Below are 13167 nucleotides of genomic sequence, written 5' to 3' on the forward strand. Positions count from 1 at the left end.
GGCACATACGTATAATGAGAAGTGAGATGTGCTTTGAGGAAAGGAGAAAAACCTAAAATTTAGAGCAACTGATTAAGTTTTAAGACCACATCAGTAAATTTATAGTTGAAATTTATCTCACTTCTATCGTCTGGCCCAGAGGTTCCCAAACTTTCTCAGTTCATGGCATCCTTTGTATCATTTTTTTCACAGCATCCCTAGGGCGAACAGTTCTATTTATTAGTTTCAACCTTCTGAATAGATTTGCATGTCCTGGCAAATTTGTAGCTTTTTTTTAAAAACTAATACATGCAGATTCAACAAAAAATATTTTTATTTCATTCTCAAATAACCATAACAACTTATTGATAGGATGTGGGTACCTGTTATTCACCACAAATTTTTCCTCAAACTGGACTCCATCACTCACCTCCTCATTTCTTGTTACACATTGATTTTTGGGGGTTACCTGTTTTTTTTTCTTCTCATGCACCTAAAAGAGTTCCTGGCATAAAGCAAGTGCTTTAAAAATATTTATTAAATGAATCCAGAACCATTGGGGTTGGAGAGACCTGAATTTCCATCTGGCTTTACTCTAAACCAACTCTATGACCTTGGACTTAACCTCTGTGTCAGTTTTTATTCTTCTAAAACATGGATAATAAAAATGAATGACTACCTGGACTCTTCTAATGATTAAATGAGCCTTAAAAATCTCAGTACAGCTTTGCGCAGTGGCAGTATTGTAGCCAATGAGGTTTATCCAAGGCGCGATTATTGCTAATTGAAAAATCTCAGCACAGTGTCTGACATTTGTAACTGCTTAATGAGTGATACTTTTTAATATTACTACTACTACCATTCCAGGTCTTTTTTTCCTTTCATAGTTAGCAAGTCTTCTAGAAGGCATATTTTAAAATCTGACCACAATAAATAACTACAGTCAAAATACCAAAGGGAAACAGAGGATTAGAATTATATTGAAGGAATTCCTAGGTCTATTCTAAATGAAAATTCAGAGGTGGAGTGGAAATAGCATCAAAAACCTAGTTTAAATCAGATTTCTGCCTCTCAACAGCGTTTCTGCCCCTGAAACTCTCTGACCCTCATTTTCCTTTTCTGTTGAATGAGGGAGAAATAATACTTCTCAGAGGGATGCCATTAGGAAAAGCAGAAAAAATAGTTTCCTTCATCTCCATGTAGAGAAGAAGCTGAACATGCTCGCCTGGTGGAATTCTGAGTCCCAAGGCTCGAGACTGAGAGGAGGTCTCATATCAGCATCCACGACAGCATGTTCCCTATTTAATCTTGACATAGGCTCTCTAACACTTGGCCACTTTATCAATCAGAGTTTGGTTTAGAAAACAGAAGCCACTGTAAGTCTTTTATACTGAAAATAATCTAATGCCACGTATCAGAGACTTACACAACAGCTGGAGAGGCTGATGGAATCAGGAGACGAAATGTCATGATAGCTTCTGCTAGCTTTCACCCAGATGAATGTATAAGAGTTGCAAGGAACCACCTTTGCTGAATCACAGGTGGACACCCCAAAACTATTGTCAAAACCCCACAGCTGCTGTCTGCTAAAGCCCATGTGCCTTCTCACCACTGCTGAAGAAGTGATGGCTTTTCTTCTTCCATCTTCCATGTGAGACCTTCTCATGGATTAGAACGTAAACCAAAGCCCTCCTGGCAAGGAAGTAGAAGAAAAGTAGTTTCCAGGCTTCTAGGCTTTGCAATACTAGAGACTGCAGAAGAAAGCAGGAATGCTCACAAGAAGCCAGTATAAAGACTAAGGCGGGGAAGGAAGGAAGGATATACTTAGGTATGAAGACCCAAGTGTCCAATACAGGGACTTGAAGGCAGAGCAGCGGTGAAGGACAGGGCTAAGACTAAGCCTCCAGGAATACAGGGGCTGATCAGCAGCTCCACCTTTTCTTTAGGACGAAATCGGGGAATAGCCAGAGTGGTATCATGGGTACACAGTGCAGTTAGGTGACGGACTTCCCAGATGATATGTACCGTCATGTCATCTTCCTTGGTCAGCCTTTCCAGGATCCCACATCTCCAAGGCAGCCCCTGGGTTAACCTGGCTCTCACTGAGACCCTCATTCTGAGGTCAGAGCATGCTGGTGGAGGGTACCTGGGGCTGGTGCTAAAATGTATTCCGCTTTGGGCATTTATCGAATGGGGTCCCTTTTGCTGATCCCTGGTATATCAATATTATGAGAAAGGAGAAGGAAAAAAACAACTTGAAATTATTTCCATCTCATGCATATCCACAGACATTCTGGATGGCAAAGTTTCACTAAAATCGTAGATAAATTCCATTTTATAGGCTTCAACATCCTCTTAACTCTCACCATAAACTTAAAGTTATTTTTCCTTTTTTAAGGAAACAATCGTGACAGTTTTTTTTCTCAAGAAAATGACATCAAGGTTTGTAGATACCTGTTCTCAGAAAGATAAATTCGCCATCGTTGTAGCATATGGAATATATGTTTGCTAAGTTCCTCTGAGAATCTTAGCTCAAAAATCCTGCCAGCTTATTTCTTAATGTCAGTCTCAAAAACTGGAGCTGCTTATTGAACTCAACTTATTTCCGTCCTCAGGGATAATAAAAGGAGCCAGAGAGCAGTGTACTTAGAATTATCCTTAAGATAGACAAGTTCGTCTGTGGGTATACCCCTGCAAATATGCGGAGAAAAACCTGCTAGCACTTTTGGAAGAATTCACCTCACACACAGTAGGTTAAAACCCATGTGATGATATCTGAGCGTCAGGTAATTCTGTTTTGAATAGAGAATGAAAAGGCAGCAGAATAATTCTTTGAATGGCTCCTAGACCTCTTGGTGTCTTAAAATTTCTGTCCCAATGCGGATCTCAAAAGAACAAACATTAAGCCTAGTCAAGACAAGGAATTTACCCATGACTTCAGCAGACTCCTAATGAGTCTACTAGGGGTTTGTGGCCCCTCTCCCCAATTCCCAGCCGGGAACAGGTGCCTTACAAAACCTCCGGTAATGGGGCAGAAAAAAGGTTAAGATAAGTTGTACCAGGAGATGGTAAAAACACAAATATTCAAAGACGACGGTTGTCTAATGGGCTGCAGCTGTTCCAGCTCTGCTCCTTGTAATGATCTGAGGGTTTCAGTACCATGGGGATCATTTATCAGTGACCACTAACACCCACTGCCAGGCACTGTTATAAATCTAAAATCTTTTTTTTTTTAAAGATTTTATTTATTAGAGAGAGAGAAAGAGAGAGAGAGAGAGCATGAGAGCAGGGAGGGTCAGAGGGAGAAGCAGATTCCCCGCCAAGCAGGAAGACCGATGTGGGACTCGATCCCAGGACTCCAGGATCATGACCTGAGCCGAAGGCAGTCACTTAACCAACTGAGCCACCCAGGAGCCCCTAAATCTAAAATCTTTTAACCAATCTTTTAACTTTTTAAAATCTTTTTTTTTTTTAAGATTTTACTTATTTATTTGACACAGAGAGAGACACAGCGAGAGAGGGAACACAAGCAGAGGGAGTGGGAGAGGGAGAAGCAGGCTTCCCGCTGAGCCAGGAGCCCAATGTGGGGCTCGATCCCAGGACCCTGAGATCATGACCTGAGTGGGAGGCAGACGCTTAACGACTGAGCCACCCAGGCCCTCTAACTTGTTTAAATCTTTTAAACAAGGCTATGCTATTATTATAGTCATCTCACAGTTGAGAAAACTGAAGCATAGGGCAATTTAGTGCCTTGCGCTCACAGACAGTAAGGGATCAAGCTGGGATTAAGACCCGGGTGGTCTGACTCCAAAGGCCATACTTGGAACTCTTGGGACACTTGTCCCAAATCGTTAAGGCAGGATGTCCCCACCTACATGCTGTATAAATTGCTTGCCAATATCAAATTTCCCAACTGCTATCCTAGGTACTTGGTAGGAGCTGGTGGGAGGCTACAGAAAGATGAGTTGCTTCCCCAGATGAATTTTAGAAGACCTCTGAGAAAATCCACGAATTCTGAAAGACCCAAGGCCGGGCTCCACATCTACTCATTACTCAGACCACTCCTCCCTTTGGAGGCACTCACAAATTGTTCCGGCCCATTTCATCGCCAAGTAGGATCAGAACATATGATAGCAGACTAGTCAGTGATTCTGCCAGGCCCTCTATGCAGTGGGATAGGCCATTTCCTAAGCACTGCTCTTTGGGGCCATTTAACCTTGTCACCTGCTGAAGCCAGCAGACCCAGGAAGCACTAAAAATCAGGCTGCCCACCTGGACAAGGTGCAGTGCTAGGGAGATCACACGTCTGAATTTGTCTGGGCAACAGTCTTGGTTTACTTCTGTTGCAGTGCAATGATGAATAGCACTCACTTTTGCTTTCAAGAGTCTCCCGGTGTGGACTATGAGTAATAACATGGTCACCGTGGACATCATCCACCTCTTCTTGCGCATAGCCAGGAAGGAGCCCCATGGTCCTGGCTCCTTTGGGGGGGATGAGATGTTAGATGCATCCTCTAGAAATCAGGGACTCAGCAGCTCTGTGGATACCTAGATCTGAGCAGAAAGCCAGATGACTTCAAGGAGATCTGGGATTATGTGACCATTTCTAATTTCTTTCTGAGAGTTTTAAGCTAAGTATAAACCTTTCAGAAAACTTTTTCCGTTTATGGATTTTTCTCTCATCACATATGCAAAGCAACTATTTTAAAAACTTGCTCCCAAAGCTATTATTTTCAAAAGTAACACATCACTGTTGGTTTCTCTATTCTCCGAGAATCCTCCATTAGCATAAGAGGAAAAACACACAGCCAGACTACATATTACCATGAAAGGGGGTCACCTGAGGGAATTAGGGAAAGCCTGATTGACAGATAGGTAATAACAACTGAGCCATGACTCCCGCTCATCAGTCACAAGTTCGAGCAGCCATCAGGAGTGAGTAGGTGGGCCAGGAGAACTGGGTACACACGATTCTACAGAGTGTCCATTGTGGTTGGGTCATTCACTTTCAATACGTATCTAATTTGTCTTCAGTTTGGTAGTGGTAGCAAGATGATAGACCGGATTGGAGCAGAAGAGTAATAAAGCACTAGCCAGGACCTGATTGTTAGGGAGAGGTTGAAGAGGCTAAATCTAAGCATTGCCTGCTTCCAAAATTTGGTTAAGCCAATTGTGCACAGGGCCCCAGTCAGCCCACAACTTCTCTCACTCATCCTGCACACTAGAAACACGACTTAATGCCCCAACCATCACCCTCCTCACCTCCCTGCCCAAACCACAAGCAAACTGAATCTTGAAGTGCCTCCACACCCACAGAATCTGGTGACAACTTGGAGGAGCAGCCTTCTGTGTAGATGTCCAACAAAACTGACCTTCTCTCCCAGACATTCAAAGGGCATGAGGGGTCACTGACAAGCGTTCACCAAAAAGATTTGAGTGAGTAGAGGTATCGAACTCTGAAGAATGCATTAAAATAGCATTTGCTTCAATTTTTAGAACTCTCCTATCTGAGGCTAATGTGGCCAAGAGCAAGAGGCAACCCTGAATGCCACCCATATGTATTACATGAGTAAGGCATCTGAGGCCTTGACATGTACCCACCCTGTACAGACCCCCAGTGCTGAGCCCAGCAACATTCCGGCTTCACTCACCTCGGCTTTACTCACCTCACCTCCACCCTACATTCTGTAAACTCCCTGTGAAGCTTCTCCAAAGAAGCTGGAATCCTGGAACATCATGGTATGGGATGCTCTGTGTGGAGGAAACCAAAAACTTGATTTGGGAAAAACCTTTGATACACCAGAGTTGGCACTCAGTACTTCCATTATTTCAGCCAGATTCCATAGGGAATTGTCTTTTCTTCCATCCTGAGTTGGAATTCCAAATCTGGCCTACTATAATGATTCCCATTTCCATCAGATATTCTCTTTCTTTTTGACCCAAACCAGAAGTCTTTCTCCATATCCTCCTCGGAGAGGTTCATGGGGCCTTCTTTCCTGAGGTTCATCACTGAGTAATAACTGAAACCCATACATACCCCAAACCTTGTTGTTCAAACTATTTTGTGTCTATAGCAACTGGGAACAAACTCCCATTCTCAATTTAAATATTAAGAACAACAAGCACAAGCAACACATTACTGTTGGTTTCTCTCTTCCAGAACTCCCTCATTCCACTAGCTTTCATGTGAGAAACTCCATTAAACTTCAGCCATTCTTGCTTGGCATCCTCACTTACTCCGACTTCTCAGGATTTGTGAATTAAATACATCCATACCATGATACACTGAGTTTTTCTTTTCCAATTCGAAATAGGTTCCTCTAGTTCTTCCTCTTCAGATTGGCTCTGCCAGACCAAAAACCTTAAAACGAATCCAAATCTTAACTCCTAATAGAACTCACACCCTGGGATTCCTTATCTGTTCCTCTGCTATGCCTTTTAAGTAGCTAAAGCGAACAAAAGTGTAAATATTTTATCCCCATATTCAACAGGGAAATATTTATGTATCCAAAGGGATTTCTCATATGAGCATGCAATTAATGATTCAAGTAAGCTTTCATGAACATAATATTTAATTTGAGTTAGAGTTTTGAGGAAGAGGCAGTGTTCCATTATGTTTCAAGAAATAGTTTTGCCTATTATTCGTTCCTAATAATAAAAAAGAGGGGGAAAAATATCATACGATTTGCTTTAGTTTTTATGAATATATCAGAGGATGTCCCTTCTGAATATTGGAGGATATACTGGTTCAGATACAGGGTATATTGTTTTAAAGTATTTTAGCTATTAGCTATAGCTGTGACTCACTTGCTTGTATTCAGACTTTGACGAACAGGTTTCTATTATAAGTACTGATTCTATAAAACTATATAATTTAAGAAACCCAAATATTCAAGATTCTATCAATAAAACTTTGTCTATCCTTGGCCCTGTGCCTATTAGTAATGAGATGGATGCAACCAAGGGAGGGAAATCTGGATCATCTTATTTTCCTACTAGATAAGAGCACTGACCCTAGGCTTTCTGAACAGAAAAGGATCTTCCAGAGCCGTCTAGTCAAAATATAACAGCTAGATATCATTCTATGTTTTAACTCCTATGGAAGGAGGATGTAGAGGCAAAAACATTTAGGGAAGAAAAGTCCTTTGCTCACAAATTCGGTTTGCAAAAGAGCCAGATTTCAAAAAAACTGTCTCATCAAATAAAAACAAATATTTAAAGAAAAAAAATCTGCAAAATTACCAGTTTATCAAATTTGCAGTTATCTGTTCATGGTAGAAAAAAAAGAGCAATGTTCTCAGTTATCATATCCAAGAAAATTCTGACATAATCTCAGGTATCAGCGTTATAAAAATCAGGGATAAAGATGCTTTTGTTAGAGGGGCACCTGGGTGGTGCAGTCAGTTGAGCATCTTACTCTTGGTTTCGGCTCAGGTCATGATCTCCGGGTCCTGGGATCGAGCCCCCGTCAGGCTCTGCTCTCAGTGTGGAGTCTGCTTGAGATTCTCTCTCCCTCTCCTTCAGCTCATGCTGTCTCTCTCTAAAATAAATAAAAATCTTTTTTTAAAAAAGATGCTTTTGTGAGAAAGTCAGTAACTTATGAGAACACTCATGATTTCATTTATTTTGAGACTAAAACTAAATATAGTGACTGTTTGGTTTGTGTCAGGGTGCAATGTTTTGTTGCTTTGTTTTTGTTTGTTTTCCTAATTGTGGGATGTGATGTAAATTTTACCTATAATGGAGATCTGCCAAGGGGTCAATTTCACTTTCACACTTCAACCAACTGACAGAGGTTATGGAAGCATGAAGGATTCTGGAAGCCTCATCTGGACTCAGTACAAAATGGCGTATTTGAACATTATTTTCTGCCATGAGCATGGCAAGAGTGAGTGAAACCATTTCTTTTTTCTTCCTTTCTTTCTTTTTTTTTCAGTGAGTGAAATAATTTCTGCCAGACACTTTTTATTTTTTAACCTCTGTGCAGTTTGAATGCCCTTCTTTTAGTTATAAAGAAAATGGATGGGACGGGAGAAAGGCGACCAGGTAAAATCACACAAACAACACATAGCATAACTCTGACTTGAAACCAGATGTTGTAATGAGTAGTCCCTCAAATGTGTAGGGGGTGAAGAGCTGAGTGGCACTCATAAATATTTGTGAACTATTTCTTTCGATTTCACCAAGCTGTATACACTCCAAGAACTAAAATCACCACATCGTGCTCTGGAGCTTATCCATTCCAAGTAATTATAGTTTCTTCACAGTAATGGTTTCTTTTTCAATGTGGAGAGAATGAGTTTTTTTAAAATATTAAGGTGACTAATCCCGGTATGCAATATAATCACTGACTGTTCATTGTATGGAAGAGTTCAGTTGGCTTGCCAGAAATCTCAGGGTGACCCTCTGGCTGAGTGGTAAGGAGTACAATGTGTTAATTTTGTGAAGTGAATGTTGTATGTTAATTACATGGTGCCACAGAAGGAAGGGTGCTGTTTCTGCCCAACTTCTTTTGTAAAGGGTCAATTTTTTACCTCTAAAATTTGATTTTTTAGTCTCTACTGGGTTCATTGATAGTTCTTTTCCACATAAGAAATGCTTAGCTTAGCCAAGAATGTTTTCTAGTTTTGCTTTAAAGTGCATGGTTTCCATAAAAATTCCCTCAAATAATCCTTGTCTCTTTTCCTCAGGGATGAGTTGCCTTTTTTAGGTTGAGTGTGGCAAACCGAGGGTTTCTTCTTCAGCTACAGTCCCCTCACTTGGCAGTGGAAAGGGGCAAGTAGATAATTTAGGAATTCTTGCCAAATAGACTGCTGGTGTCATTCACTTCCTTTAGAGGTCTAACGACAGATGGCTCATCCTACAGCAAGGAGGGCTTTAAGACCAGTTTATTGTAGCAGACTCGAAACCACTGTGGATCCTAAACATCCTCTGCATAAGGTAATTTCATTCTAAAATATTACTAGGAAATTCAAGGACAGTAAAGCCTAATCCTTCTTGCACATTAGTATTTAAACATATAATTAATAATTAATATTAATTAATTTATTAATAATTAGATCCCCCAAAAAGCCACTCTTAAGAAAAGACACACTTGGTCTTGAAAAGGGCTAAGAATCTCTTCGGAAGGATACTATGTAAAAACTGAGTAGGAGTGGCAGGAAAAAAATAGCTTGAAAGCTATTGATTCTGCAAGAGAAAGGAACTCAGTGGAGTTCTGTTTCTTTACAGACAGCTACTTAAAGTCCACTGACAGATTATAGCATTGTTGATGTTGAAGTGAACCTCAAAGAAGGAATTATAACATAAACTTAAAGATTGCTATTTTTTCCTTTAAAAATGCATAAGAAATCAAGGTAGCATTTTACTGTGTTGTTAATGCCAACAGCAAAAAATGTTTAAAACTGGGAAAAAAGTTTTGTCACAGCCTTAGAAGACACAGCCCTTGTCTCTAAGGATGGAAAGAGCTGTTTGTCCTATGAATTCTATTTGCATAAACAAATATTTAACATTAATACTTGAATGTTTCACCAAAAAGTCCTGCATTTTAGTGAGCTTTGTGAGATCCTGGAAGACTGTATCAGAAAAAAAACATCCTTCATGCTCGCTTCGGCAGCACATATACTAAAAACATCCTTCTGCATCTATATCCTAATTATAAAAACCATTGAAATATATATTGTTCACTGAGCTTTTCTTATATTATTAAAACACATATATGTTAATTTGTGGGGAAACGGCATTAGGAGAACAAGACTGTAACCCCTATAAATGACGGAAATGAACAAAGGAGTATTAGAATGAGGGAAAGTATCTACTTGTTCAGAATGGTCACATTCTGTGATGGTTATGTCAAAAGGTTGAGGGGTGGGGCACTGGGTGGCTCAGTCTGAGCATCTGACTCTTGATTTCGGCTCAGGTCATGATCTCCATGTCCTGGCATCCAGCCCGGCATTGGGCTCCATGCTCAGTGGGGAGTCTGCTTGAGGATTCTCTCCCTCTCTCTCTACCCCTCCCCTCCCACTTGTGCTCTCTCTGTGTCTCTCTCTAAAAATAAATAAACCTTTTAAAAAAAAGTTGAGGGGTAAATGCTGACACACAAAACAGAACTAATCAGTTTAAATAGGTCAAAAAAAGAAATTATTTTATCTAAGGCAATGCCAAGATCATTCTGTAAAATGTAATTCCCATTCTGGAATGGAAATAAAAGAATATTTCCTTAACACCATAAATGTTATCTATCATTATATGTAATGAAGAAATTCTTAAAGCATTGTAACTAAATTTAGGAAAGCAAAACAAAAAACATAACCAAAATTATTAGGAAATATAGATCTGATAATATTAGCCTAAATGAACAAGAAAAAAGAAAAAAGAAAAAAAGAAAGATATAAATTTGGAAAGAAAATGAGATATTATATTTATTTGTAGATATGATTTCCTAGAAAGCCCAAAAGAGATCTCTAAAAATAAAGAAAACTATTGGAACTAGAGAGAATCTTTCATTCATACCTGGTACAAAAGAAATATATAAATAGCTCTGTTACGTACGGTGATACCTACTTTTTCCATACCAGCTTTGCCAGGAGGTCCTGCCCTGGGAATTATAGCAAACCCTTAGGTAAGAGTGAGCAGTAGAATTAAAAACCCATAACAAGTATTTAGGGGCAGGAAGGATATTTATATTTCACATACACCTTTCTATTTATTTGAATGTTTACTATGTATGAAGACTGAGAACACTTTCATTCAACTTTTGTTTTCTATTCACACAAACATATTTAACATAAAAATATTTTATATTATTAGCTAGATGAATTACTTAATTCCTACTGTTGCCTACCACTCTCCACTCATTTCCACTATATTTCTGAATATGATGATGCTTCAGGAAGATATTCGACAATTATACTGTGGCTTAACCTACCCCATAGTACAGTATCATGATTCCCTAGGGAATGAAAAATCATAATTTGAGAAACACAGCTCTAATTTAATTTTAATATGACAGTTCCCTAATTCAAGCACATCTTATTGAAATATATAATTGAATCTTTATGGAATTCCAAGTTTAATTGAAATGGATATGGTTCTAGTTGTTTGCATGCTAGCCTTTATTTGAGAGAGAAAATAAAGGTATTTTCGGTCATTGCAGAAGCCAGTTTAGGAAATTTGAACCAGCCTGTTGAACAAAAGAGATAAAGAGTCTTTTTTAAAATCCAGACAATTATTTCTTTAATTAATACCTGTCACTATTAGACAGACCACCTTCTAAATGCATAATTTAATTTCACGGACTGATGCCTTTCTTGGAAGTGCAGCCTTGTGTAGTTTGTAATTTGTCATAGTCGACTTCTTTACAGGGCGAAAGATTAAAATTTTTAGAAGTTCAACCATTTTATTGTTGCCCTACCATGGAGTAAAACAGCATTTGGAAGCCCAGGGTTTAGAATTCTCATAACCAGAAAGAAATGTTCTTTTGGCTATAACATATCTATATGCTATAATGACAAGGACAGTATAAATGTTATATATATATATATATAATATACATATTATATATATGTTTACTTTCCAACAATAGTAGTCAGATCATTGAAAATACTTTTCTAACACTCTGAGGGATAAAACATAATAAATAAAAAGTCCATGGAGGATGGAGGATGCATATGACAAAGACAAAAATACCATCTAGCTGATAAACTCTATTAAACAATATAAATCATAAGATTTGGAAAGTAACTTTTTTTCTAATGCCTATAGAACATTTATAAAAATCAATCCCACATATTAGGCAAGAGACAGCCCCCCTCACTGATTGCCCCAAAGCAGGTACGAAACACTGAGGTCAGTGCAATGAGTAAACATTTATTTATAATTAAAAATACTCAACCATTTGTATAAAAATACTCTCCTATATAACTCTTTGTTAAAAGAAATCAAAAGGGCAATCATAAAATTCTTAGAAATAAGATAAGGATAATACTACCTATCAAGCACCATGATTTCAATAAAGGCAAATTTAGTGGAAAAAACAGATCCTTAAATGCATTAATTATCGACAAGAAAAATCATAAAGGTGTTCAATTAAAAAAAATTTGAGTAGAAATAAAGCGTTATTAAAGATAACATAAGGCTGATGAATTAGAAACCAGAAAATTAATATAGTTGATTTTCTCCCATTCCCATTCCTAACACGTAGCAGGGCCAAAATGACTTCAAAGATCATCCCTTTAAATGTTTTATTACACTTCAGCACAATCAGCATAAGAAAGGCAGCATATATACAAAAACACTCTTGAAAAAGCTGAATAAAGAAAAATATTTAGTGATTAAAAGAGGAAGATACCTTCCATCACACTAAAGAAATAAATTCCATAGATATTGTAGAAAATAAACTTTGCATGCTCTGAAATGAGTGAAACTTTCTTAAGAAAGGAAGAAAATTCAAAAGTCTTAAATGAAAAAATAGAAATATGTTATAATGTAAAAATGAAAAGTCTTCCGTGGCAAAAGATATTGAACATGACAGTTAAAAAAAAAAAAAAAAGCTGATGGGGGGGCAAAGTTTTGTAGCATGTATATATACAAAAACTTAATACTCCTGTTCACCATACTGCAAATTCATAGTAAAAGGATAAACATCAAGAAAAAAATGGACAAAGAATACAGAAAGCAAATTCATGTGAGGGAAAACATAAATGACGAAACTGGACAATAAGCGTGTGAAAAGTATTTTTAGGTTTGCTGATAATTAGGAAAATGTAAATTATAAAATGAGAATTCAATTCTGACCCATCAAATTGGCAAAATTAAAATGTGTGGTGATCCTAAGATTTAGTGTGGATGGAGGGAAATGGATACGTATACATTTCCAGTCAGTGTGAACTGGAATATCTACCAAAACTTAGATTAAGACACAAGTAAGTGAAGATATATGTGCAAGGAAGTTTTTCACAGCAATGCTTTTAGTAACAAAAACTGGCAATTCCTATCAATAGAGGGAATATCAGATATATAAGTAGTAACTCTGAGGAGGGGCCAAAAGACAGCAATTACACACATTTACAAAATCTAAACTATATGATTGTTGCTGAACAACTTTATGGTAATACAATTCAAAATTTGCCCCAAAAGATAACTTTCCTGGAAAATGAAAATAATCATCTCAAGAAGTAGATACCAGAG

At 38.1% G+C, this 13167-nt stretch overlaps 1 pseudogene; it reads left to right on the plus strand.

The window, feature by feature from the left end:
- The first annotated feature begins 702 nt into the window (after positions 1-702).
- On the plus strand, positions 703-834 carry LOC118518350 (U4 spliceosomal RNA; annotated as a pseudogene).
- Positions 835-13167: the final 12333 nt, after the last annotated feature.

Source organism: Halichoerus grypus, chromosome 14 (assembly GCF_964656455.1).
Source record: "Halichoerus grypus chromosome 14, mHalGry1.hap1.1, whole genome shotgun sequence".
NCBI classification, from domain to species: Eukaryota; Metazoa; Chordata; class Mammalia; order Carnivora; family Phocidae; genus Halichoerus; species Halichoerus grypus.